Here is a 26,687-nt window from a genome sequence, read left to right as displayed (position 1 = left end):
TATCAGTCAACATGTCTTGTTGTGGAAGTATTTATTCAATAGGGGACACCATAATCAAGAAGGAAGGAATGTAGTCAATGGAAGAATCTTCCAGGAAGGAGACTTCTGGCAGCAGAGAAGAGAGCCAGCTATGGATTCAAGAAAGAATCAGCCCTGGCAGTTAGAAGTCACGCTTTGAACCAGAGCAGGTTCAGGGTGCCCTGAGAGAGATGCTCGCCAGAAAGGAGAACACCACAAAAAGAGAAAGGGTATAAAGCCATGAAGTATCCCATGAGTTGCTTTGGCTTGATGGGTGGGTTTATTATATCCATATATAATATACTATATATATATATATATATATATATATATATATATATATATAATTATATATAACATAATACATTCATTGTATATGCTCAGTTGTCTCATTGATGCTGTATTTCTGTGGCAGTATGTCTTATGGGAGATAGATAAATAGGTGGAAAGATGTTTGAATAGACAGATATTTGACAAGCTAGATAGAAAAACCACCGTACTAAGTGCCAGATATCCTATGCTAAACGCTGAGGATACAAAAGCAAGAAAAGAAGACAAATAGGAAGAGACAAAACAAAATGGAGCTGGAAAACTGGAAGGGAGAAAGAAGGAAGGCAATCCAGAGAATGAGCCAGAAGTGGAAAATGTTTTGAAATTGTTTTTTTAACAGAAGAAATTTTTAGGAAATGCTTTGCTTTGAGCTATTTATATCTATCAGCTAACTTAAAAAACAAGCACACATAAGCTATAGTCTTAGATATGTGAATGGAGTTTCCATTGATCTCCCTTCTCATTCTTTATTCAAGAAAAAGCCCAAGTCAGTCTCCTATGGAAAGCTTTTTTTTTTTTTTTTTTAAAAACACTTCCCCCTTTTCTCCACCAGGTGGTGCTCATCTCTCTCCCTAATAGCTCAGTTTTACTATATGTATTCAGGAGGGGCAGGAGGGGGAGTGAGTATATTAGGAATAGAAAGCTAGCCTTGGAGCCTAGAGGACTTGGATTCAAGTGGAACAGTAGGACACTAAGTAAATTATTCATAACTACTCAGTGCACTGAGCAATTCTCTAAGATTATAAGTATCAACGAAGTTAACGTACCTGTATCTGAGAGTTCCCTATACCAATGAAATCACATCTACTCTCTGTATGTCTTTCTGTAAGTCTGCCTCGGTGTCTCTCTTGTCTCTCTCTTTGTATCTCTCATACATATATATTATTAGATATATACAAATATGTAATTTATGCCATATCTATCTCAATAAATATATATCATATTGATCATCAATATATACCTGTATCTATTAATCTAGCATCAATTCATTCATCTATCTATATCCACCTATATTTACCTATCCTTATCTTCCTATATTTATCTACTTATCTATATCCACCTCTCTCTAATCTATCTTCATCTATTTATAGCTATCTCTATTTTCCTATTTATTCATCTCTCTTCTTCTTCTTGTTCTTCTTCCTCTTCTTCTTGTTCTTCTTCCTCTTCTTCTTGTTCTTCTTCCTCTTCTTCTTGTTCTTCTTCCTCTTCTTCTTCTTCTTCTTCTTCTTCTTGTTCTTCTTCCTCTTCTTCTTGTTCTTCTTCCTCTTCTTCTTCTTCTTCTTCCTCTTCTTCCTGTTCTTCTTGTTCTTGTTCTTGTTCTTGTTCTTCTTGTTCTTCTTGTTCTTGTTCTTGTTCTTCTTGAGATGAAGATGTCTATACCTCCAAGTAAAATTATAAAACATCCATGACTTCTGTTTTAAAAACAATCCTCTGGCATGAGTGAGTTCTTCCTGGGAGAATGTGTAGCTTCCCTATTGACCTTTGCTTTCTTTTTAAAAAAATAGTATTTTATCCCTTTCTCCTTCCCTAGATATATATCAAGAACATTTTTAGCATTTTTTGTTATACATGTACATTCATCTTTTTATGTATTTCTTTATGAATCATATTGGGAGAGAAAAATCAAAACAAAAAGGAAAAACCATGAGAGGAAAAAAAAAACAACAGAAGAAACATTAAAGGGAAAAAAAAGTAAACATAGTATGTGTTGATTTATATTCAGTCTCCATAGTTCTCTCTCTGGATGAGAATGTTCTCCATCCAAAAATTATTGGGATTGCCTTGGATCACTGAATCACTGAGAAGAACTAAGTCTGTCATAATTGAACATAAATAGCACAGTCTTGCTGTTGCTGTGTACAATGTTTTCTTGGTTCTACTTGTTTAGCTCAGCATCAGTTCATGTAAATCTTTCCAGGCTTTTCTAAAATAAGTCATTTTTATAGAATAATAATATTCCATTATCTTAATATACCATAACTTATTCAGCTTTCCCCAGTTGAGTGGCCTTTATTCATTTTCCAATATTTTGCCTCCACAAAAACATCTGCTACAAACATTTTTATACATGTGGGTCTTTTTCTCTCTTCTATGAGTTCTTTGGAACACAAAGTAGTAGCACTGTTGAATCAAAAGGTATTATTTAACTTTCATCTTTCCAAAATTTTGAATTCCAAAATTTTTTCCATCCTCTTTGCCCTCCCCTCTTACAAAGAAGGTAGGCAGTTTTAGTTTATTCATGTGCTTTGCATTGGTTCGTACAAGTCTTTCCAGTTGTTTTTTTTTTTTTTTCTGAAATCTGCCTATTAATCATTTCTTATTACACATTAGCTTCCCATTACATTCATATATCACAGCTTTTTTAGCCATTCCCCAATTGATGGGCATCCCCTAAATTTCCAATATTTTGCTGCCATGAAAAGAACTGCTATAAATATTTTTGCACATGTAAGTCCTTATTCCTTATTTATGATCTCTTTGAAATACAGACCTAGTAGTGGTATTTCTAGGTCAAAGGGTATGCACAGTTTTAGAGTGCATTAGGCATAGTTCCAAATTGCTCTCCAGAATGGTTGGATCAATCTACATTCCAATCAACAATACATTAATTTCCCAGTTTTCCCACATTCTCTCCAAATATGTGAATGGACTTTCTCTCACTTTCCTTTTTTGTCATATTGATCAATCAGTGTGAGATCAATCTCAGTGAGAATATCTCAGAGTTGTTTCAATTTGCATTTCACTTATCAAAAGTGATTTAGAGCACTTCCTTATGTCTGCAGATACCTTTGATTTTTTTATCTGAAAACTGCCTGTTCATATTCTAAGATCATTTATCTCAGTAGATAAGCATACAATGGCTTGTATTCTTATAAAGTTGACTCAGTCATCTTTATAATTGAGAAATGAAGCCTTTATCATAGATACTTGCTGTAAAGATTGTTTCCTAGCTTTTTTCTTTCCTTCTTAGCTTGGTTGCATTAATTTTGTTTGTGCATGCCTTTTCATTTAAAATACTCAAAATTATCTATTTTGCATTTTGTAACGCTCTTTAGCTCTTGTTTGGTCATAAATTTTCCCCCTTCCCATAAGTCTGACATAACTCTCCTTGTTCTTCTATTATACTTATGATATCTCCCTTTATATCTAAATCTTGTACCCATTTAGACCTTATTCTGGAATATAGTGTGAGAAGTTAGTCTATAGCTAGTTTATTTCCTATTGCTTTCCAGTTTCCCCAGCAATTTTTGTCATATTCCATAAGCTGGAGTCTCTGGGTTTGACTCTTGCTTTCTACAACTGGACTCACAGACCCCTATTTCTCTAATGCAGGGGAGTCAGTAGATTAAGTCCTTGTCTGAGTACAGTTTATGGAAAAAGGATTGCCCATCAATGAGTTTAAGTGCTGAGAATAACATGGAAAACAATAGGAGTCAGTTCATCACAAACCTTATTGCAAACAATGGGAAAGAGGGGAAAGGAGACAGAGGAAATGGAATCTGGCATAAGGTTCTTATACACTACAATAGAGTATAATTTGTATAAGGCCAATGCTATGTTGGGGGGCACATTCAACAGAAAAGGGATGCTCCAAAGTGCCTTCTGACTTTGGGTAACCCCTCCAACTTGACTGAGTTGTATATTAGTGGTTAGGGCAAAATATTTCAAAGGATTTATTACTAGGAAGAAAAAATAAGCTGATGGTAGACAAAATATTATTTTGGGGTGTTGTTAGCAGAGGGAAAAATAAGCTAATGGTAGATAAAATATTTGGGGGAACACAGTTATACTAACTTTTTAAAAACATTATTGTCAGTATTTTTCCATGAGTATTAAGCTTACAGTCTCTCTTAAGGGGAAACTGTAATGATAGCCTCAAACCCATCATGCCTAACTAATCCTATAATAATGTTTTCTCGGTATAGATTCTAGAAGCTTCAGCTCATAGCTTAAGGGGAAATTGTCACAGAGGTCTCATGATCACCAGTCCTAATCTTTTAACTTCTCTCTCTGTGCAATTATTTTTAGGCTCTGCCTCTAGAAAGCCTTCACAAAAAAACAAGTAGGAAGTGATCTCTACAAGGTGTAGTGCAGTGATTCTTAGACATTCCCCCTCACCCCCCACCAGGCAGATCATCCTTATCATTGCTTAGTCAGGGTAGCAGAGGAGGAGTGTTGTAACCCGACCCTCTTGGTCACTTTTATGCCAGAGGAAAGCCCAAGCTATTGGCTGATCTAGAAAACCTGACTCAAGGTACTACTGTTCAGGTAGAAGCTACCAGAATTGTTGCCCTTACTTCTAGGAGAAAATAATTAGCCTTGCCACTCTCTGTTCTATAAAAGTGACTAATATAATTACAGAGAAGCGAGCAGGATACAGTAGGAAAAGAATTGGGGGTTAAAGATAAGGAAAGAAAAATTGGGCCTGTCATCACAAGACTTGTATTTGAGTTCTTGTTCTGTTACTTATTATCTATGTAACTCTGGTCAAGACATTTAATCCTACTGAATTTCAGGCTTTTTCATCTCAAAAATGAGGGGTTTGGTCTAGAGAGTGGATCCTAAATCACTTCACTGGCATGAGCCTCAGTTTCCTCCTATCTAAAATTGCATGACCTACTTCACAAGATTGTGGAAAGGAAATCATTTTTTTAAGTCTTAAAGTACAACTCTTGTAGGATCTCTGAAGTCTTAGAGAAGCCAAATTCCTACACCCAAAAGGATTGAGATTAAAAGAGGTATGCAAGGACAACCTTGTAAATAAAGTGGCATTTTTATACACAATCACTGTTTGGGAATAATGAAGCAAAACCTGATTCAAATACTAGCTATGTGATTCTGGGCAAAGCACTTATCCTCTTTATTTCTCAGTTTCTAGTCTGACAAATAATTAATAACCTATTGGTCTTATTAATGAAATGTATAGAACACTGGGCCTAGAGTCAGGAAGACCTGAATTCACCTGTGAGATGGAGAGGATAATAATAGCATCTATACCTCCCAGGGTTGTTGTGAGAATCAAAAGATTTTATTTTTGTAAAGCACTTGGCATATAGTGGTATTATTTGTGTACAGCCCTCTGTGACTCCATTGGGAATTTCCTTGGCAGAAATCCTGGAGTGGTTTGCCATTTCCTTCTCCACCTCATTTTACAGATGAGGAAACTGAGGCAAGCAGGATTAAGTGACTTTCCAGGGTCACACAGCTAGTAAATATCTGAGACCAGATTTGAACTTAGGTCCTCCTAATTGCAGGTCAGGTGCTCTATCCACACCTAGTAGGTATTTAGTAAATGCTTACTTCCTTCACAAAGGAGAGGTAGGCAGCTAATAGAACAGAATATCTATCCTGTTACAGTAAGTGAGGTTTTTGCATAATTTATGAAAATGAGGAGAGTTCATTTTAGAACCGAGATACTAGTGACTATGATGTAAAGACAAAAAAAAAAATATATAATCAATTAGCCAGGATTTATTAAGTATTAATTCGTTTTATAGGTAAGGAAACTGAGGCAAACAAAGTTAAGTGGCTTGGCAAGTCAGCCGCTAGCTAAGTGCTAGTCATATAAAAAGACACAAAAGGCCATTCCCTACCCTCAAAGAACTCACAGTCTAACACGCAGACAGATATAGACAAAGAAAACTTAATACAGGATAAATAGGAAATAATTATTAAAGGGAAGACACTTTAATTAAGAGGGCTTCCTCTTATTAATTCCTTAATTAAAAGGAAGCCAAGGCTATCAGTAATCAGAGCAGAGAAAGGGGAGCATCCCAGGCATAGGGGGACAGCCAGAGAAAATGTTCAGAGACCAGAGATGAGCTGGAACATGGAACAGCTGGGAGGACTATGCCACTGGATCAAAGAATACAGGTTGGAGAGTAAAGTGTAAGAAGAATGAAGAGCTAGGAGAAGGTTAGATTATGAAGAGCTTTGAATGCTATAACAAAGCGTTTTGTATTTGATCTTGGAGGAATCAGGGAACCAGTGGAATTTATTGAGCAGGAGCTGAGTTGAAGATCAGAATTGGACTTTAGGAAATCACTTTAGTGACTGAATAGAGGATGAGATGGAGTAGGGAGAAACTTGAGGCAGGCAGACCACCAGGATACTATAGCAATAATCAAGGCATGAGGAGATGAAGGCCAGCTCTAGAATGGTGGCTATGCCAGAGGAAAAAAGAGTGTATATATAATAGATGTTATAAAGGCAAAATCTACAAGCAAATCATATTTGGGAAATTACAGACAGTGAGAAGATGAGGAAAACTACTTGATAGTATGTCTGAGGGACTAGGAGAACATATATATATACATTTTACAGGATATACTAGAGCCAGCTCAGGAAAAACTATGACTAAATTTTTAGTGTGAGCCTTTATATCTTGGAAATAGTCAAATGCTACAGATGAGGGCTTGATTTATTGCTGGAGTGACTATCTAGGTTTAAGAAGGTAATAGAAAAAATGCTAATAATTAAGTGTATTTTTTAAAGTGTATTTTGGAGAGTCAGTTGTTAAATATTTACTATCATACGGGTGAACATAGATAGAACTTTTACTAAGCACTCAATTTTCTGTCAGACACTTTCTAAATACTGAGGATATAAATACAGTTAAACAAGATGGTCCCTACTCTCAGTGAACTTTCATGAAAAAGCCCCAGATTTGGTAGAAGAAAATCTGGGTCCAAATCCCAATTCAGTCACTTATTATCTGTGTGACCTTGAACAAGTCACTTTTGGCTATTCTGATTAATGTGATGATCCAAAACAATTCCAAAGGTCTTATGATGAAAACTTTGTCCACCTCTGGAGAGAGAACTGAATGAAGTCTGAATGTAGATTGAAGCATACATTTTCCCCTTTCTTTATTTTCTTACTTGGTTTTTGTAACATGGCTAATATGGAAATGTGTATTGTGTTATTTCACATGTATAATTCATATCACAATTCTTGCCTTCTCAATGGATAGGCAGAGAGAAGAACTTGGAATTCTTTTCTTTTTCTTTTCTTCTTTTTTTTTTAAGAACGTCAAAAAGAAAGAAAGAAAGAACAAATCACAACCTCTGGTATGGGAGGATATCTCACTTTCTTCATCTATAAAATGGAGGAAATGGACTCTAAAATCACTTCCAGCTCTAAATCTATAATCCTAAAATTTCCTAAGTTTCAAAAAGTACTTCTGGGCTATGCCTGGTCTGAAATTCTGCTGTACACAGTCCTAACTTACTTAAGAAAGGATAATCCCTTATTAATATATCAATATATATCAGGTACTGTCTAGCTCTTAATAGTGGAATCTCATCACAAACCTTCTGTAAAGCATTAGATAAGTCTCAGAGGGCTTCCAGAAATTCAGAAGGATTAATTCAATAGTTAGTAAATGCTACAGATAAAATTTGAATAACTCAACCAACTAGAGCTGAAAGGGAACTTTTTGCTGTTTTTAGTTGTGGCCAAGTCTTTGTGACTCCACTTGGGATTTTCTTGGCAAAGGTAACGTAGTAGTTTGCCATTTCCTTCTCCAGCTCATTTGACAAATGGGGAAATGGAGATAAACAGGATAAGGGACTTGCTAAGGTCACACAACTAATAAGTGTCTGAGGCTAGGTTTGGACTCAGGAAGATGTCATTCTAATTCTAGGCTTGGTATTCTTTCCACTATGCCACCTGGTTGTCCAAAAGGCAATCTTAGGGATCCTCTTATTTTCCCTATCAGTTGCTCTGTTTGATTTCAGCTCCAAAAACATCATGCCCCCAAGTTTGAGTTTCTTATGTGCATCATCCCTAGGACTTAGTGGTGTCTAGCCCACAGTAGATGTTTAATAAATATTTATTGACTTTATGAATTGACTATCTCATTTAATTAATTAAGTGACTTGCCCAAGATCATTCAAGTATTAAGCATCAGATGCTGGACTTGAATTCATATCTTTTGGCTTCAGATCCAGTATTCTTTCCACTATGTTGCACTGAACCCAGGCCTTTTACCCTGACTCCAGCACTCTATTCACTATATCCAGTGACCTCATTCATATCTAAGTATAATGTCAATGACAGCAGGTATTTCTATATCACCTTATAAATTATTTTAGTTTATTAGACACCTACCTAAGTAGGTGACAAAAAAGATAGAAGGCTCAGGAATCAGGAGAACCTGAATTCAAATCCAGTCTCAGACTCTAATGACTTTTGTGATCTTTGGCAAGTTATTTAATCACTGTCTGCCTCAGTTTTCTCATCTGTAAAATGGGAATAATTTCATCTTCATCTCAGGTTTGTAAGGATCAAATGAGATAATATTTGCAAAGTGCTATATAAGTGTAACTTATGCCATACTAATCTTGCCTCACTCCTGGTGTATTAGGATAACTTCTAGAGTCCTTTCTGACTGAAATACTATCATTTACTGAAAGTGGATAGAAAGGCTTCAGAATCTAACTTTCTCTTTCACAATGATATTTTCATGAGCCCTTGTGGGAAAGAAGAAGATACAAGCATCTTTGAGCTTTTTAAGGGAACAAAAAAACTATTGACCAAAGTCATGGCTGGCCACTCCAGTGGGTCTTGTTAGAGCAGAGACTATAAAAGCTGAAATAGTCATCTCTAGCAGTGTAAACAAAACAAAACAAAAAACAAACTCTAGCACATTCAGAAATGCCCAAGTATTAAAGGAAAAAGAAACTCAAGGTTTTTGTTGTTCCCAAGCAAAGGTAAGAAACTATGGACTTACAATGTTAAGGACACAGTCAATTAAATTTAACAGGGCTTAACAATGGTTCAGCGAATTATATCAAGGAGAGTTCAGTTAGGTTTTGTTCTAATACCTGAGGGAGTTTCTTTTTGGGAGCTGCTTCTGATTTGTATTCTCTGTCCTCCATCCTGAATTCAAGGAGATTTGAACAGGAAAACTATAGGCTTTAATAGTCTGAGAGTACCAGAGAAGAGGCTTTTCTCAGAAAGAGAACAGTTATCAGAGAAGTGGTTTTGTTTGGCAGGGGATGTGTGATGCAGTCTGTTATCCCCAGTGACATAGGATGTCTAAGTCTGTAGTCCAAAGGTAGGAGTTGCTCTAGACATATGGATTTCACTGTTCACATAACTCTCTGATAGTTTTTGGTAAGATTCTGCTTGCTTTTGTGATAGAGTGAGTTGTAGGGCTTATGGGTAAACTGTAATGTTTTTTAAATTTTTGTTCTTCTCTTTTATTGCCTTCTATATCCCCTTTTGCCTTGTTGCTAAATCAATATTTCGGGTTAAGAATCAGTAGGATAATTGTGACTGATTTGTGTAAATGTAAATTTGGGGGGCTCAGGAGTTAGTAGTGAGTAATAGGAGTGTATCTCTGCCCATTATTCCAAGACAGTTATCCTAGGATCCTCAAAGAGATATTGAATTGTAGCCACATTGTCATGGACATAGATGGTTCCATGTTTGGGAAAAGCTTCCAGACTTGCTATTCTGAGTGAGCAGAGAAATCCAGAAAGAGAGAAAGGGGTTACAGACATCATGTTGGATACCATGCCCACAGACTACCTCACTCATCTGGATGGGCATTCCTGGTCTCCATGTATAAAAGTATTTTGTAACCACAGGCTATTACATAAGTGTCAACTTTATTTTTAGACTAGACCAGTGATTTCATTGGTACAGAGAATTTTCAATGAAAAGATTCCTTCTACAAATTCAGATCAGCCTCTGCTTTGCATAGAAAGTTATTGGAGGCACTTGCCCAGGGTCACGCAGCCTGTAGGTTTTAGAGGCCGACAGCTGTTGCCATGCTCTACAACCCACCTCCTGGTTCTATTGAGGTCAAAGCTAAAGGTAATTTTGTATACAAGATAGATGTAAGATTGAATTGAGATTGAATAAAAAAAAAACCTATGGTCTAAACCCAAAGAACTCTCATTATGACATTGCATGGTTGTGGTGTATCTGCCCATGATCTCCTTAACAAATGGGTTATAGGGACAAGGGCCCCTCTCCCTCTAGTTAAGTCTCTGATGATTTTCTGCCACTGTCCATTGCCTGACAGGGGCTGCTTTGGAGCCTCCACAAGAACAAGGAACATGGTGGTAGTCCCAGTCAGGGGTCTTCTTGTAACAACCATGACAACTACAGAAGGATCTGTCCAACAACAGCTCCCATCCTGGGGGATTACTCTGAGGAACTAATTTCCTTCTATCTTGGTCTTAAAATCAGACATGGGTCTTTGGCAGGCAAGCTTCTTTGGGAAGCTAATTCGTCTATACATGACAATTACAGTGGAATCTCTAGATGGCATTCAGGTATCTTTTAGGCTGCACTTGGTATGATCATTCAATCTGGCTCAAGAAGTCATGAAGAATTAACATGTCAGTGAACCTAGCAAAATCAGGGTTGGGATCTTCTGAATGATCAACAGAACTCTCCCAATTATTATGTTAGAGATTAGAGAACATTTTCTGCCTCTCTTCCCCTTCTTACCCAGACCCTTAGATTAGGAAGGTTGGTTGCTTAAGGGCAGAAGTAGTTAGGTTGTAGTTTTTTTTTTTTTTTTTTTTTTTTTTAAAGGAAAACAGCAAAAATGAAGATAGGAACCACTCATAAGCCACCCCCCCAAAAAAACAAAAACAAAAAACTTTCAAGTCACCTATGCTCTTTCCAGCAGACTTAGTAAGTTTGCTTTGTTCTGCACAGGAACTAATAAATTTGGAGCACCTTAAAAAAAAAAAAAAAAAAACAGCCTGTGACCTACTATAATTCAGCATGAGCTGAGGCTGGCCAGGAGAACTAAGGACAATAAAAGGGATTCTTTTTCTGTTTTGTTTCTTCAAAGCTATATTGAGGAAAAGAGGTTGGAATAAGGGATAAGAATGAAACTCCAGGTGGACAGGACAATGAAAGCAGACCACAGAGAAGCCAGAGCAACTTAATAAGTAATTTGCTTCTGGTGGGGTTTTTTTCTGCCAAGGAAAATTATTTTTGAACTGGAAAGGAAAGAACAAAAATGGCTAATAGAGAACTGGTGCCCAAAATAAATAGGAAGAAAGAAGCTAGGTGGCAAAGTGGGTAGAGTGCTTGGTCTGGAATCAGGAAGCCTCATCTTTCTGAATTCAAATCTGGCCTCAGACACTTACTAGCTGTGTGATACTGAGTAAGTCACTTCATCCTGTTTGTCTCAGTTTCCTCATATATAAAATGAGTTGGAGAAGAAAATGGCAAACTACTCCAGTATCTTTGCCAAGGAAGCTCCATATAGGGTCATGAAGAGTCAGACATGACTCTTCAACCAAACAACAGCAAAAATAAAATAAGATGGTAAGATAGTACTTAGCATCTTTGATGAATTCATTTCACTAAATCCAGATGAATATGTATGTCTCACATCTGAAAGAGCTCACAGGTGTGATTGATAAATTTCTTTCAGTGATAGAAGACCAAGCAGAAAAAGAAAGGGACAGCCAGTCTGGAAAAGGGCAAATCTGCTTCTGATTTTTAAAAGAGAGAAGAGAATAGAGTTTGTATGTTATAGGTCAGCGAATTTTACTTCAATTCCTGGTAAAATGTTATAATATATTACTAATCAAGCGAATTCTTAGAAAAGAAGGTGGTGACTACAAAGAGCCAATGTAGCTTTATTGAGAGCAGGTCATGCCAAATATATAAATAAGACTGAGAGATTTCTCTGTAAGAAGTGGTAAAAGGATATAAGCAATCAGTTCTCAAAAGAATTGCCAACTATTAACAATCATATGAAAGATCGCTTTAAATTACTAATAATAAGAGATGTAAATTAAAGAAGCTCTGAGGTTTCACCCCACACCTAGCAAATTGGCAAAGGTGACAAAAGACAGAAATAGTCTTTTATCTTTCTTTAGATAGGGTGTGTTAAGTCAGGAATGTGAATTAGTCTAACCATTTTGGAAAACAATTTAAAACTATAATAAAAGCTCAGGTATTAAAATACCTTTCTTTATATGATCCAAAACATTTATTTAAAGCCATAGGCTAGCATTATTTGTAATGGAAAAACACAAGAAGGAATCAACGATGCCCACTGAATACAGTTGTGGATAGGGACAGAATTTATAAACAACCATAACATAGAAAATATTTTAAAAATAAGTCCTCCAAAAAATCTACTACTTCAATCACCTTTGAAAAAAAAAGTACAGCTAGAATAAGAATAGATATGAATTGGGGAAAAAAATCTTTGCACAGAACATCTTGTAGATATGAAACTTCCAAAATCTACAGGGAATTGAAGTAAATCTATAAGATCAATGGGGAGAGGGAACAAGTATTAAAGGTCAATTATGTATCGGGCATAGTGCTAATAAACACTTTATAATTATTATTTCATTTGATCTTTACAACAACTCCAGATCAGATTTAAAATGTTAATAGTGTTGGAGACACATTTGTTTCAGATTCTTCCTGACCCCTTTTGTATTTTTCTCAGCAAAGATATTGGAATGGCTCGCCATTTCATTTTCCAGTTTGTTTTTATAGATGAGAAAACTGAGGCAAACAGGGTTAAGTGACTTGCCCAGGGTAGTAAATATCTGAAGTCAAATTTGAACTCAGGCCTTCCTGACTGCAGGCTCAATGCTCCACTTACTAGTCACTTATTATTCCTAGCACATACTTAACTAATTATGATCTCCTTTTTTCTTTGAATGCTGTGTGTGTATATAAACTAAATTTGGTAACTAAACTAAACGATTATTTCCTTCTTTCCTTGGTAAATGTTGAATTGAGTATTTTATAATTGTCTTTAATACAGCCAGTCCTACCCTAAGTCTACCTATAGCTGGGGTTTTGTTTTTGTTTTTAACTTTTATATTATCAGCTCCCAGAAAACAGGAAGGAACTAAGTGTCTTTCTTTTCGATATGCCCAGCGTAGTTGGGGAAGTTGAACGGTTCTTCAGTTGGTGGGTAATAGATTCCATGTAGAAAGCCCCCACAAATGGACTCCTGTGTGTGCCTTAGCTGTCAGCAGCGGCAGCACCATACAGTGGGAAGAAAGCTATATTTGGAAGGTATCAACCATGAAAGGAGTGGATTTCAATGTCAGGAAGTAGGAGAAATAGAAGAGGGCAAGAAGAATTTAGGGAGGTCTCCAATCTCTTTTGGTTGCAATGGGTATTATGGAGGATAGCTTGTGGAGACCTTGAATGCCAGAATAAGGAATTTGTATTTTGTATTTTAATTTTAGCCAATAGGGAGCCACTGATGCTTGAGCTGGAGAGTGGTATAGTCAGTGCTTAAAGAAGCTTTTAACTTTCTCCCTTGGGGAGACATGGACATTCATTTTGACCTATGTCTTGCCTTTGAACTCTGATGAATTTGGAGGAGAGAGTGAGGCTGATGACTCTGCACAGCTCTGCCTCACGTAAGTCCAATTCACTTGCAAGTTTAGACATCGCCCTGCTGATGTCACTGATCATCTTTGAGAATGAAGGAGGAACAACTTTCTCCCCGCTCCCCTCCCATCCCCCACCTCTGTGGCTTTAGCCCAACATATCCCGCAGCCCCTATACATCCCTCTTGCTTCCTAGGACAGAAGGTAAGCTAGATGAGAGAACCGAATTTATCACAAGCAGGGGGTGGAATGGGAACGGAGGAATTTTCAGACATTTTATCATTCAGTAAGCATGATGCAAATGAAATGCCAAATTGCAGCAAATGAGTGCTGATTACAGCTGATCCAGAGATAGAAATAGTTTGGTTTAGTCTTGGAGCCTTTGTCAGGGCAGAAAATCCTCTGGGTTTCAAAGGGTGGAGAGGGGGTGGGTAGGTCAGTGACTCAACAGGCAGGTCCCTTGAATGAATCTTCACGGTCTCCCACTCTTTTGCTCCCTTTTCCTCCCAACATGGAGGACAGGCATCAAGAAGTCTCCTCTGTCCCTGAGAGAGCCCCATCCTTCTCTAGACCTAGAGAATAAGGGACATCAGTGAAGAGGACACAGCACGTGGTTCTGTGGAAAGAGGGCTAGACTTTAGTTCCAATCCTGCAGAGCCTCCTGGGGCCTCAGTTTTCTCATTTGCAAAAGGACTCGATGACTTCTGAGGTCTCTTCTAGATCTGGATATGTGAGTCTTACGAGCTCCTTCAAGTTCCAGGGTCTGGAAGACTTTCCCCAGTGGCTTATGGGGGAGGTTCTGGTGATCATGGTTAAGGAGAAGGAATAGAGGTGGACAGCCAAAGTGTTATCCCAACAAGAAGAGAGAGAGATCTAAACTCTGTGTGTAGTGTGTGTGTGTGCATGTGTGTATGTGCGTGTGTGTGCATGTGTGTATGTGCATGTGTGTATGTGCGTGTGTGTGCATGTGTGCGTGTGTGTGCATGTGGGGGGGGCAAGATCTGGGGAGGAGGTGGGGGATAGAAGACAGATGGGGAAGAGAAAGGACAAATAGTCTGAGGGGTATCTGAAGAGCAAAGGAGACACAGCATCCGCCCCTGGGGCCTGATATTGAGGCAGCCAGGCTCTTTAGGAGAAAGATGAGCCAGACTAGGGGGCCTGCTTTTATGACCAGGGAATTCAATACCCAGCCTCAGCCCCTCCGCATCCAACTTCCTCATTCCCTAGGGAGACCCAGCTCCAAAGCAGGGAAATCTTCCCCCGTCCCTGTCACACCCTCTTTACCTTGTCCTCTCAGTCAGCCAGGGGCTGGCCAGGGTCTCCATTCTCCTTTTTGGGGACTCCCAGGATCAGCCTGAAGTCTGACTTCCCCAGAGGTAGGATTGCCAGACTTCCGGGTGAAAGAGAGAGTAGCCTGCTTTTGTCCCATCTGGCTGGCATTTTAAACAGATGGGATGCCCTCCTTCTTGGTTTATTTTTTTAAATTTAGTAATGGGAAAAAAAACCCAACAAGGTTTAATATTATTAAACTACTGAGGATTTTGTACTTCATAGACAATTAATGTTCTGGAGTTTAATAATGATAGCAATTACATAGCACTTTTAAGGTTTTCGAAGTATCTCATCTGATCCTCACAACAATCCTGGAAGGGAAGGGCTATTATTATCCCCATTTTACAGGTGAAAAAAAAAATGAGGCACACAGCTAGTGAATGATTGAAGCTGGCTTTGAATTCAGGTTTTCCTGATTTCAGTTCCTATACTCTTAATGCCCTGTCTCACCTAGTTGCTTAATAATAACAGCTATCATTTCCATTCTAAATATAATAGTAACCATTTATACAGAAGCAGCTGGGTGGTACAATGGAGGGATAGCAAGATCTGGAGTCAGGAATTTAAAGCAGAGAATTTACTGAGTTGATTTTTGAGCATTTCATCTATTCTCAGCATTGTCTTAGGGGACGTGGCCTAATGATAATAATAATTCACATTTCTATAGTATATCACAGTTTACAAAACACTTTATTCATAAGTAATTGGATATTAGCTCACGAGGGTGTTAATATCTCCATTTAATGGATGAAGCGGTCAAGTAATTTGTCCAGAGTCACACAGCTAGTAAGGGTCAGAACTGACCCCAAAGGCTCATTCCATAAAACTAAACATTTGTTAGTTCATTTTCCCAGGAAGAATAGGTGGGGATACTCAGATCATTAGATACATTCATGGGACCAGGTGAAAGGTCAGGGCATTCCCTCTGATTGTTCTCCTTGGAATGCTCTTCTCCTCCCCTCAGACCACTGACCTCTCTGGCTTCCTTTAAGTCCCAACTATAATTCCACTTCCAATAAGGAATCTTCCCCGATTCTTCTTAATTCCAGTGCTAGTTTGCATACTTCTCTCGGATTACATTGTAAGTTCTTTGAAGGCCGGGATTTTTGGTCTCTTGCATCCCACATAGTAGATACTATTATTAATAAATATTGATGGATTGCCCAATGCCTGTAGAAAACAGTGAGAGATCTTGAAGCTCGAGTAGTCCGTTGTTATTTAAGGTCTTTTACCTGCCTCCAGTCCTTACTGCCCCTCTCCTTCCATCCCCCCAGCCAAGGCCAGACTGAGCCAGAAAAGTGTGTGGAAAAGGGACAGCAGGAAGAGCACAGGCAGGAGACCTATGTTTTTAGCCATAGCATTGTCACTGACATTGAACAAGGTCACTTTCTCATAGTGAGCCTCAGTCTCCATCTCAGGAAAATAAGAGTTGGATTAGACTCCAAAGTCCTTTCCAGTTCTGACTCTGAGGAAAGGGAAGAGGTACATGCGCTCTTCTCATCCCTCCCTACTAGCAGCAATGCTAAGGAAGAAGACTTAGCTCCAATCCCTAGGACAGCTGAAAAAGGCGGTGGGATCCTTTCCAGAAACGTCTGCCTCACCCCATGCTCTGCCCAACATACTTTACTCACGTTGCTCAACCACATCTCTAAGTCTAGGATATTTTTGTGCAAGTGTCTGGCTGGGTAAGAACCACTTTTGCATTGCAGATGCATGTAGATATACATGTACATCGTGGATATGTCCACTACTTCTTTATAAAAGAGTACCGTGGACTCCTACTACTGATAACAATGTGAAAATCCATGCATCATGTATATTCACTATAGCTTCTGTCCAAAATAGACTTGGATCAAATCCAGTCAAATGCAGAGGATTAAATATTTTAATTAGTAGAGTTTTATCCACCGAGGTTTTTCTTGTGTGCATAATCAATCCAAACTCTTAAGTGAGATTTTTTTCGTTTTGTTTTGTTTTTTGGTCTAGAGATATGATTAAATCTGTTTAGGTGAGATAAGTTCCTTCAGCCAGGAATACTGGCAACTGTTCTTCCAATTTGTCTTCGGAAAATTAGGCCCTTAAGGATTTATCAGTTTGGTTGGGCTCAGAGAGGGCACCTATGCAGACTCCAAGGCTGGCTCTCTCCCTGTTACACCTGAGTAACTGTAGGCTTCGTATCTCCCACACTTGTGACGTTCTATTGCATGTGCACAGAGAGAGATGGCATGGCTATTATATTACAGATGTATATACTACATACGTGTGTCACAGAGTGCACATTACAAATGTACTCATGACAGATGTGCCACGGATTTGTGTTATTGCTGTATTGCGCACAAATAATGGGGTTTTGTATTGTATGTATTTGGACATATAGATGTCACTGAATTGAGTAACAGATTAATGTGTGTATATGTATATCTTCTAGATTTACATGCTAACTGGTGCGTGAGAATATGTGTGCATCATGAATTTATATGTTAAAAATAAGCATAGGAACAGATTCACAGAATCACAAGCACTCTAGGAAAAGTGTGTATGTTTACGAATACATTGTATACATATGATGAAGGTTGTAGAGAAGAGAGATGGAATTCATAGCCAAGCCCCCGGGAGGCTTGCACACCCCTAAGTGTAGGTACATGTCCCCCCCCATATTATACATATGTGTGTATAGTGTAATATTTATGTTATGGTGACATGCACAGGTGTGACACTGCGTAGCTGCATGTGACCTTACCCCAGTCACACGGCATGTACACAGGTGCTCTGTATGGATGGGCATTTACATGCACATTATGTGACACTGTACATGGCGTACATATACAGATAAATAGAGCAGTGCTGTGAATTGTGTGTACAAATATTTTAATGCTACTCAGTTGCAGAAGTCTTAGCGCTGTATGAAACAACTGGGTTTTACTGGTGACTGTACGTGTCTGTGTAGAAATTCAGAGGAGAGATGCATGGCTGTACATATGTGCATGTGTACATATGTGTATATACATACACACAAACATACTCAGGGATATGTGTGTGTGTGTGCACATGGATGATGCTCTCGGCCATGTCTGGCAGGTGACTTGGAATATATTCTCTTATGTGTGAACACACGTGTAGAAGGATGACTAAGGGTTTGGAGGAAAGGTGTGTCTTCACATACCTGTGGATGTGTTTGTGGAAGGTCTAAACGTGTGTCTCTGTGTCAGGGAAAGGCGGACTGTGGTGGGACGCTTAGCCATCTGTGATGTGGGGGGACAGGTGTGTTCCCAGGCAGGTGATGTGTAGAAGGTATGTGTGTGTATGGTGTGTGTGTGTGTGTGTGTGTGTGTGTGTGTGTGTGCGCGTGCTAAGTCTACACTGGAGGGAAGCTGGATGTGCGGAGCATTGCCGAGTTGCCATGGAAACCAGCAGAAGGAGGTGGGTGTCTGGAGAAGGAGGGAGAGGCAGAGAGGGGGGCGGGCACAGAAGGAGAAGGAGGAGGGAGAAGGGAAGGAGGGAGAAGGAGAGAAGCTGGCTGCCTGTAGCCCTGTACAACTGTCTCCTCTCAAGCAGAGTGGTGGCAGTTGGAGCAGCCAGGGGCTGCCTGCCTGGACACTGGGTTCCCGTTCCCTGTCTCTACAGAGAAAGGACGGGAGGAGGACAAGAAGAAACTCAACCAGCCAGTCGGTTTCTGGTCTCTGCCGGGCTTTGGAAGGGAGGCTGGCTCCTGCTCCCTGGCTAGGCCCAGGTAGGCATCCAGATGGGCAGAGGGCAGACATAGGGAAGGACTCCAGGATCTGTGGGCATGTGAGGCTGCGGGGGTTGGAAGGGAGAGGGGCGCAGTCTGTAAAGGGGACATGCCCAGAGAATTCTAATCGCCTTTCTAGCCTTCCCTCCATCTACCCCCTTCCTATACCTTCTCCCTCTGCCCCTCCAAGGGGGAAGGGGGTCCGTGTGTATCTGAGAGGACCTGGATGCAGGATAGTCCTTGTTAGCTAGCACAGAAGGAGGGGGGGAGAAAGCCAGCACTGGATGGTGCTTGAGAGCCCCTGCTCAGGTTCCAGGGCTAGGCACTTTTACTGCTTCATTAGTTCTGTTCCAGGAAATCCCAGCTTGCTGCTATCGTAGAGAACTTGTAGGACCCCCCAGGATCAATTCCCTGGTTTACAGAGAAGGAAATAGATGCTTGATACCCAACTTCCTCCCCCTTCTCCTTAACCCCAGCTCCCTACATGTCCCCTATGCAGTCTATGGGGCTATGTCAGTGCTAAAATGCATATGCTTCCTGGAGCCCCTCTCTCTTTCTCTGAATGTGTGTGTGTGCTTGTGTGTGCTTGTGTGTGTGTGTGCTTGTGTGCGTGTGTGTGCTTGTGTGCGTGTGTGTATGTGTGTGTGCTTGTGTGTGTATGTGTGTGTGCTTGTGTGCGTGTGTATGTGTGTGTGCTTGTGTGCATGTGTGTGCTTGTGTGTGTGCTTGTGTGTGCTTGTGTGTGCTTTTGTGTGCTTGTGTGTATGTGTGTGCTTGTGTGCATGTGTGTGTGCTTGTGTGTGTGCTTGTGTGTGCTTTTGTGTGCTTGTGTGTATGTGTATGTGCTTGTGTGTATGTGTGTGTGCTTGTGTGTGTGTATGTGTGTGTGTGCTTGTGTGTGTGCTTGTGTGTGCTTTTGTGTGCTTGTGTGTATGTGTATGTGCTTGTGTGTATGTGTGTGTGCTTGTGTGTGTGTATGTGTGTGTGCTTGTGTGTGCTTGTGTGTGTGTGTGTGCTTGTGTGCGTGTGTGTATGTGCTTGTGTGTGTATGTGTGTGTGCTTGTGTGTGCTTGTGTGCGTGTGTGTGCTTGTGTGCGTGTGTGTATGTGTGTGTGCTTGTGTATGTGTATGTGTGTGCTTGTGTGCGTGTGTATGTGTGTGCTTGTGTGTGCTTGTGTGTGTATGTGTGTGCTTTTGTGTGCTTGTGTGTATGTATATGTGCGTGTGTGTATGTGTGTGTGCTTGTTTGTGTAGGGGTGGCGAATTGTCCTGCCCTCACTCCATCTCACTCCTGCTGCTCTTCCTAGCCAGAGGCCAAGAGGTACCTGGTAAAGGTGATGAGAGGACAGGGAAGAAGCGAAGAGCACTCGGTCACTGTTAGAACTGCAAGAGTTTTCTAATTTAAGGTTCTTCTTCTCTTTGATTCCCATCCCCTCCTCCAGTCCCTTCCCTTTCCTCCCCACATCTGGGGAGGGCTTTGATCTTGGAATGATTTATTACCAGATCTTAAAGGGGAGTGGTTCACAGCCAGGGATATCCTCATCCTTCCTCTGTTCCAGGAACAGCATCTACCCAGGACATCCCTGTAAGTCCTGGAGCCACCCCCTCCCCTAGTCCCTTCTCACCCTCTGAGCAAAGGGACTGAAAACAGGGAACGTCTCTTTTCCAGTTACATTTGTATTGAATTAAAAACTATATGACATTCTTTCCAATTCTAAGAAATTTTACCTCAGAACCTTTTCCTATCCTAGGCTATCTCCGACTTCACCCTCCTTCTCTAGCCCTGCTCCCTGCCTCATATCCATCTTAAGATCCTGAGCTGACCGGGTGGACATGTCTGACATAAATGGGATTGACCCCTGGGGTCAGAGACAACCCTTGCTAATTCTTCCAACCACATAGCCAGAGCCTCAGAGTCTAGGACTCCTTCCTGCTTGCTGCATTGCTCTGAAAGATGATTGGGTTGGGGGGGAGTGGAGAGAGGAATGTGCATTGCAGAGGGAGGGAGGGAGGCAGCCGAACCTTTGGAGGGAGTGAGGCACTCCAGAGGGGCAGTTAGACTCATACCTTTGCACCTGGAAGGGCTGGTGGGGAGTACGGGGGGCCTCTGGGGTAGCAAAGGCCTTTAGGGTAGAGGGATGAGGAAGGTACCTTGTGAATGTCTGACTCAGAAACTAGAAGTGTCTAGTGGGGAAGACTGAATTTTTTTTTTTTTTCTGAATTAAAGAGGCGGAAATAAACAAGGGAGATTTCCGGGGCCCTTAGCCATTTGGTCATCTCCCTAGTTCATCCCAGTGCATCTAGGGAATCATTATCCCAAAGGAGAGAATGGATAAATATGTGTGCTGGGGTATGTAAGAATATGTACATACACGTGCCTATGCAAGTGTGTGTGTGTGTGTGTGTGTGTGTGTGTGTGTGTGTGTGTGTGTGTATGTGTGTGTGTATAGGAGTGATGCCAAAAGATTTCCCATTTCTCTTCTTGTTTCCCCTGCTCTATTTTACCCCTCAATGGGCACTGCTGATAGTGACATCATGTGGATGTTATCCATCTTTCCGGGTTCTTATTTAGGGAGAGAAGCACGGCACTAATTCTGACCTTCCATGTGATGAAGAGCACAGGATTGGAAACCAGGAGACCCAGATCCCTGTCCCGGCTCCACCTCTGATTGGCTCTACCTGAGCCTCAGTTTTCTCATCTGTGAAATGGGGTTTCATTTCGCTCATCTGTGAAATGTCCCTTTCTAGAATTCGCCATTCTATGACCTTTCTTGTATTGGAGGCTTCTTCAGGGAACGAGAGCCTATGTAATGAGGCTGATGTGAACTATCCAGGTGAGAGTGGAGTAGGAAGACTTGGGTTTGAACTACATCTATGTGATCAAAAGCAATTTATCTCATCTTCAGTTTTATCCTCTGTTAAATGGGAATAATAAAATTATACTTTATCACAGGGTTGTTGTGAGTAAACTTTTGAAAATTATAGAATATAAATTATAGTGAATATTGAAGGGTGGTCTTGGAAATGGGAATTGAAGGGAATAGTGCCTCTCCTGAGCTTTCAGTCTTGTGAAAACTGTGCAATCATGGAGCAACTAGGTGGTGCAGCGGATAGAGCACAGCCCGGAAGTCAGGAGGACCTGAGTTCAAATCTGGTCTCAGACACGCACTTCCTATCGGTGTGATCTGTGTGACCCTGGGCAAGTCATTTAATTCCAATTGCCTCGGCAGAAAAACAAACCAAAAAAGAAACCCAAAAAACTGCACAGTCATTTTCTCCCTCACCTCCACTGCTTCCATGGGTTTCATAGTCCTTCTATGTCCCTCCACATCCACATCTGATGCTGATTCTTTCCTGTAAGTGCAAGAAAGCAAAGTTGCTGCTTTGACATTTCCTCGTCATCTCCCCTCTCTCAGTCATATTTTTTTACTCCAAAAGGGAGGCCACAGAAGCAGGACAGTTTTTCTAGCCATGGCTAGGCAGCATCTGAAGCAAGGACAGAAAAGACCAGCATAGAGAAGGGATAATAACAATGAGCATTTATATTGTGCTTTATGATTAACAAAACACTTGATGTATATTATCTCATCTATGTACACATAAAGAAACTGATGTCGAAGAGATTCAATAATTTCCCTAGCTAGTAAATGTCTCAGGCAGAAGGTTTTCCTGACTCCAGTTTCAGAACCACTTTGCTGCTCAATATCATAGGTACCCTGGGAGAGTGGAGCCTGATGCCTGGAACCTGCATCAGTTTTGATTCTCGAGGGCCTTCTTTGACCACTCTTTGGCCCAGAAATGAAAGGTAGCATCCCTTGGAGATTGCAGCTATTCCCCATGGAGGAGAGATGGGACTTTCTGGGCTAAGTGGAACAATTCTTGGCAGGATTAACTGGGACCAAAACAATTATTTCTCTTGGGTCCTTCCACTGACCCTCTTTAAGTCTCTGAACTTTCAAGATACCATTCCTATAATTCTGGCTTTTTATTTTTTGGGGAATTCCTTCTTCCTTTCTTCTCTCCTCAATTCTTCTTTTTTGCCTCACTCTGTTTCTCCACTTCCTCTTGTTTCTATAGATTTTCCTATTCTACCCATTCTTCTTTTTCTATGTATTTTATGTTTCTCTTTCTCTGTATCTCTTGCCATATATCTGGTTTTTCTCTCTCCCTCCAAATTTTGATCTTTCTTCCCTTTCTCCCAATTTCTATCTATCCTTCTCCTAAGTCAGTTTTACTTCCTTTTTTTCTTCAACTATTTCTTTGTCCCAGTTCCCATCTCCTAGAATGATTTTACTTTATATTTATATTCTTATTTCTCTTTTATTTTTAAATGAGCAAGCATTCATTTTCTTTTTTTAATTAAAGCTTTTTATTTTCAAAATATATACATGACTAATTTTTGACATTCTCCCCTACAAAACCCTGTGTTCTAATTTTTTTCTCTCCCTTCTCCTCCCAATCAACAAGTGATCCAATATATGTTAAACATGTGCAATTCCTCTATATATAGTTCCATAAATATCATGCTGCACAAGAAAAATCAAATCAAAAAGAAAAAAATGAGAACAAAAACAAAATGCAAGCAAACAACAACAAAAAGAGTGAAAATACTATGTTGTGGTCCACGTTTAGTTCCCACTGTCCTCTCCTTGGGTGCAGATGGCTTTCTTTATCACAAGATCATTGGAACCAGTCTGAATCATCTCATTGTTGACAAAAGCTGTGCCCATCAGAATTGATCATCACATAATACCTTGCTATTGCCACATATAATGATCTCCTGATTCTGCTCATTTCACTCAGCATCAGTTCATGTAAGTCTTTCCAGGCCTTTCTGAAATCATTCTGTTGCTCATTTCTTATAGAAAAATAATATTCCATGATATACCATAATTGTTTAGCCATTCTCCAACTAAAGGGCATCCACTCAATTTCCAGGTTCTTGCCACTACAAAAAGGACTGCCACAAATATTTTTGGACATGTGGGTCCCTTTCCCTGCTTTATGATCTCTTTAGGATGCAAGCCCAATAGAAATTGAATGAAGTTGAATGAAAGTGTATGCACAGTTTAATAGTCCTTTGAGCATAGTTCCAAATTGCTCTCCAGAATTTGTTGGATCAGTCCACAACTCCAACAATGTATTAGTGTCCCAGTTTTCCCACATTCCCCCTCCCCCCCAACACTGGCCATTATCTTTTCCTGTCATTTTAGGCAATCTAAGAGGTGTATAGTGGTACTTCAGAGTTGTCTTAATTTGCATTTCTCTGACTGATGATTTAGAGCATCTTTTCATATGACTAGAAATGGTTTTAATTTCTTCATCTGAAAATTGCCTGTTCATATCTTTGAATATTTATCAATTGGAGAATGGCTTGAATGCTTATAAATTTGAGTCAGTTCTCTCTATATTTTAGATATGAGGCCTTTATCAGAACCCTTGAATGTAATTTTCCCCCCAGTTTATTGCTTCCCTTTTAATTTTGTCTGCAATGATTTTGCTTGTACAAAACCTTTTTAACTTAATATAATCAAAATTATTCATTTTGCATTCAGTAATGTATTCAGATTCCTCTTTGGCCACAAATTCCTTCCTTCTCCACAGATCTGAGAGATAAACTATTCTTTGTTCTTCTAATTTGCTTATAATATCACTCTTTATGTCTAAATCATGAACTCATTTCAATCTTATCTTGTACAGGGTTTTAGATGTGGGTCAATACCTAGTTTCTGCCATACTCCAATTTTCCCAGAAGTTTTTGTCAAATAGTGAGTTCTTATCCCAAAAGCTGGGGTCTTTGGTTTATCAAACATTATATTACTATAGTCATTGACTATTTTGTCCTGTGAACCTAACCTATTCCACTGATCAACTACTATTTCTTAGCCAGTACCAAATGGTTTTGATGACTGCTGACAAGCATTTATTTTCTCTCCTTTTCTTTCTCTATATATCATGAACAACACCAAAAACCAACAAAAAAGAAATAACAAATCCCTTGTTGCAAATGCACAAAACAAAGTGCCGTCTCAGCCATGACTAAAAATGTATGTCTCATTCTGCAATTGAATCCATCACTTCTGTCAGGAAGTCAATGTCAGTCCTCTGGAATCATAACTGTATTGATCAGAATTCTTAAGGCTTTTAAAATTATTTGTCTTTACAATATTGTTGAATTTGTAAAAATTTTTTCTTGATTTTACTGACTGTACTTTGCATCAGTTTGTGAAAGTCTTCCTAGGTTTTTCTGAAACTGTCCTATTTATCATTTCTTATGATACAATAATATTCCATTATATTTATCTACCATGATTTGTTCTGTTATTCTCTGACTGGTGTCTCCTTATATTCCTCTCTTTCACTTTCCCTCATTCCACTCTAATGTTGTCATTCACTTTTGTGTCAGACTTCAGTCCCCATTTGGGTTTTCTTGGCAGAGACACTGGAATGATATGCCATTTCCTTCTCTAACTCATTTTACAGATGAGAAACTGAGACAAACAAGGTTAAGAGACATGCCCAGGGTCTCACAGCTATTAGATTTCTGAGGTGAGATTTGAACTCAGAAAGATAAATCTTCTTAATTTCAGTTTTGGTATTTTATTCATTGGTATCATCTAGCTGCCGACTCCATGCTTTCACAGCACTAAAACTACTGTATCAAGTCTTTGCTACTTCTAAAATCATCAGCTTGGGAGTAGCCTTCCTTTCAACTGTGTGACTTCAACAAGTCTGTTAGCTTCTTAGAGTTTCAATTTTCTTATCTGTAAAATGTATTTTTCCTTCCTTCCTTCCTTCCTTCCTTCCTTCCATCCTTCCTTTCTTTCTTCCTAACTTCCTTCCTTCCTTCCTTCCTTCCTTCCTTCCTTCCTTCCTTCCTTCCTTCCTTCCTTCCTTCCTTCCTTCCTTCCTTCCTAACTTCCTTGCTTCCTTCCTTCTCATTTCCCTTGCTCTGCACCCTGCTCTGCTGCTAATTCAGTTCAAGAAGACTTTAGCCTTTTTGACTGATGCGTCATTGGAATATTATGAATAGAACAGCCTTTTGAGGAGGTCAGTTTTATTTTTGTATTTGCATCTCCAGTGCCTAGAACCATGCCTAGCATGCAGCAATTTTAACGTTGTGTGAGTCTGTGAGCTCCCAAATTGAGGGAAATGGGTTGAGTGGAGCACAGAGAGAGTCAGTCACATGAGCCTTTGGGGAAGTGATTTGTCCAAAAACTAAACTCAGTTGACCTTTCCAAAAATCTTTCGAATTAATTATTTCATTTTATTTTTGCAAGAGTCCAGTGAGGTAATCAGGCCTGAGCTTATTATTTATCTCTACTTTACAGAGAAGAAATCTGAGGCTTGAAGAAATGAATGATTTATCCAAGTTCACATAGCACTTGATGAGAGAAGCAAAACTAGAAGCCAGGTTCATTATTTCCCAATGGAGAAAAAAGTAGGGGAATAAGAGTGGCCCGGAGGGAAGGAGGCAAAATGAAAGGACCTATGGAGAAGGTTGGAGAACTCCCTGGATGTTTGGGAGAGCAAACTTGGGGATGTGTGTTGGGAATATTCACTAAGACCAAGATGGGTGTGCCCCATCTGGGAGTGTCTCTAGAGAGAAAGATCAGAATTTGGTGTTTAGGAGTGGGAAGGCGGAGAGTTGGTTAGAGAAGGACAGCTGACAACCAGCTAGTGGAGGAATTTCAGCCTGGTCGCGTAGCACAGGTAAGAAGCAAATAAAACTCTATTATAACTTTGACTTCCTTTCTGTTAGGACAGCCCCTGACAACCAGTCATTCTACATTTCCCTAAAGTTGTCTTTCTTTTGGCTTAGCCTTAGCGAAAGCTCTCCAGTCCTGAAATTATATTCAGGGGCCAGTATCTACGCCCTACCCCTCTAGAACAGTGTTCTCCTGTGTTGGAGATCAACTATTCTT

At 39.8% G+C, this 26,687-nt stretch overlaps 1 protein-coding gene across 5 annotated transcripts in view; it reads left to right on the top strand.

Moving 5' to 3' along the window:
* The window catches only part of PACSIN1 (protein kinase C and casein kinase substrate in neurons 1), a 101,134-nt gene that overhangs the window by 44,105 nt on the left and 30,342 nt on the right, over nucleotides 1-26,687 (top strand). Inside the window, exons 1-2 of one of the 5 annotated variants that reach the window (XM_074311227.1) lie at nucleotides 18,530-18,762; nucleotides 21,335-21,596. The exons of 2 other annotated variants lie outside the window; for them this stretch is intronic. The gene's annotated coding sequence lies outside the window, so the exon portion shown is untranslated. Of the gene's footprint in view, nucleotides 1-18,499; nucleotides 18,763-21,334; nucleotides 21,597-26,412; nucleotides 26,476-26,687 lie in introns of those variants that run through there. 2 more of the 5 variants (XM_074311225.1, XM_074311230.1) reach the window with 2 other exon arrangements.

The sequence above is a fragment of the Sminthopsis crassicaudata genome, chromosome 4 (genome assembly GCF_048593235.1).
Source record: "Sminthopsis crassicaudata isolate SCR6 chromosome 4, ASM4859323v1, whole genome shotgun sequence".
Classification (NCBI taxonomy): domain Eukaryota; kingdom Metazoa; phylum Chordata; class Mammalia; order Dasyuromorphia; family Dasyuridae; genus Sminthopsis; species Sminthopsis crassicaudata.
This window is presented reverse-complemented; position numbering and strand designations above follow the sequence as displayed.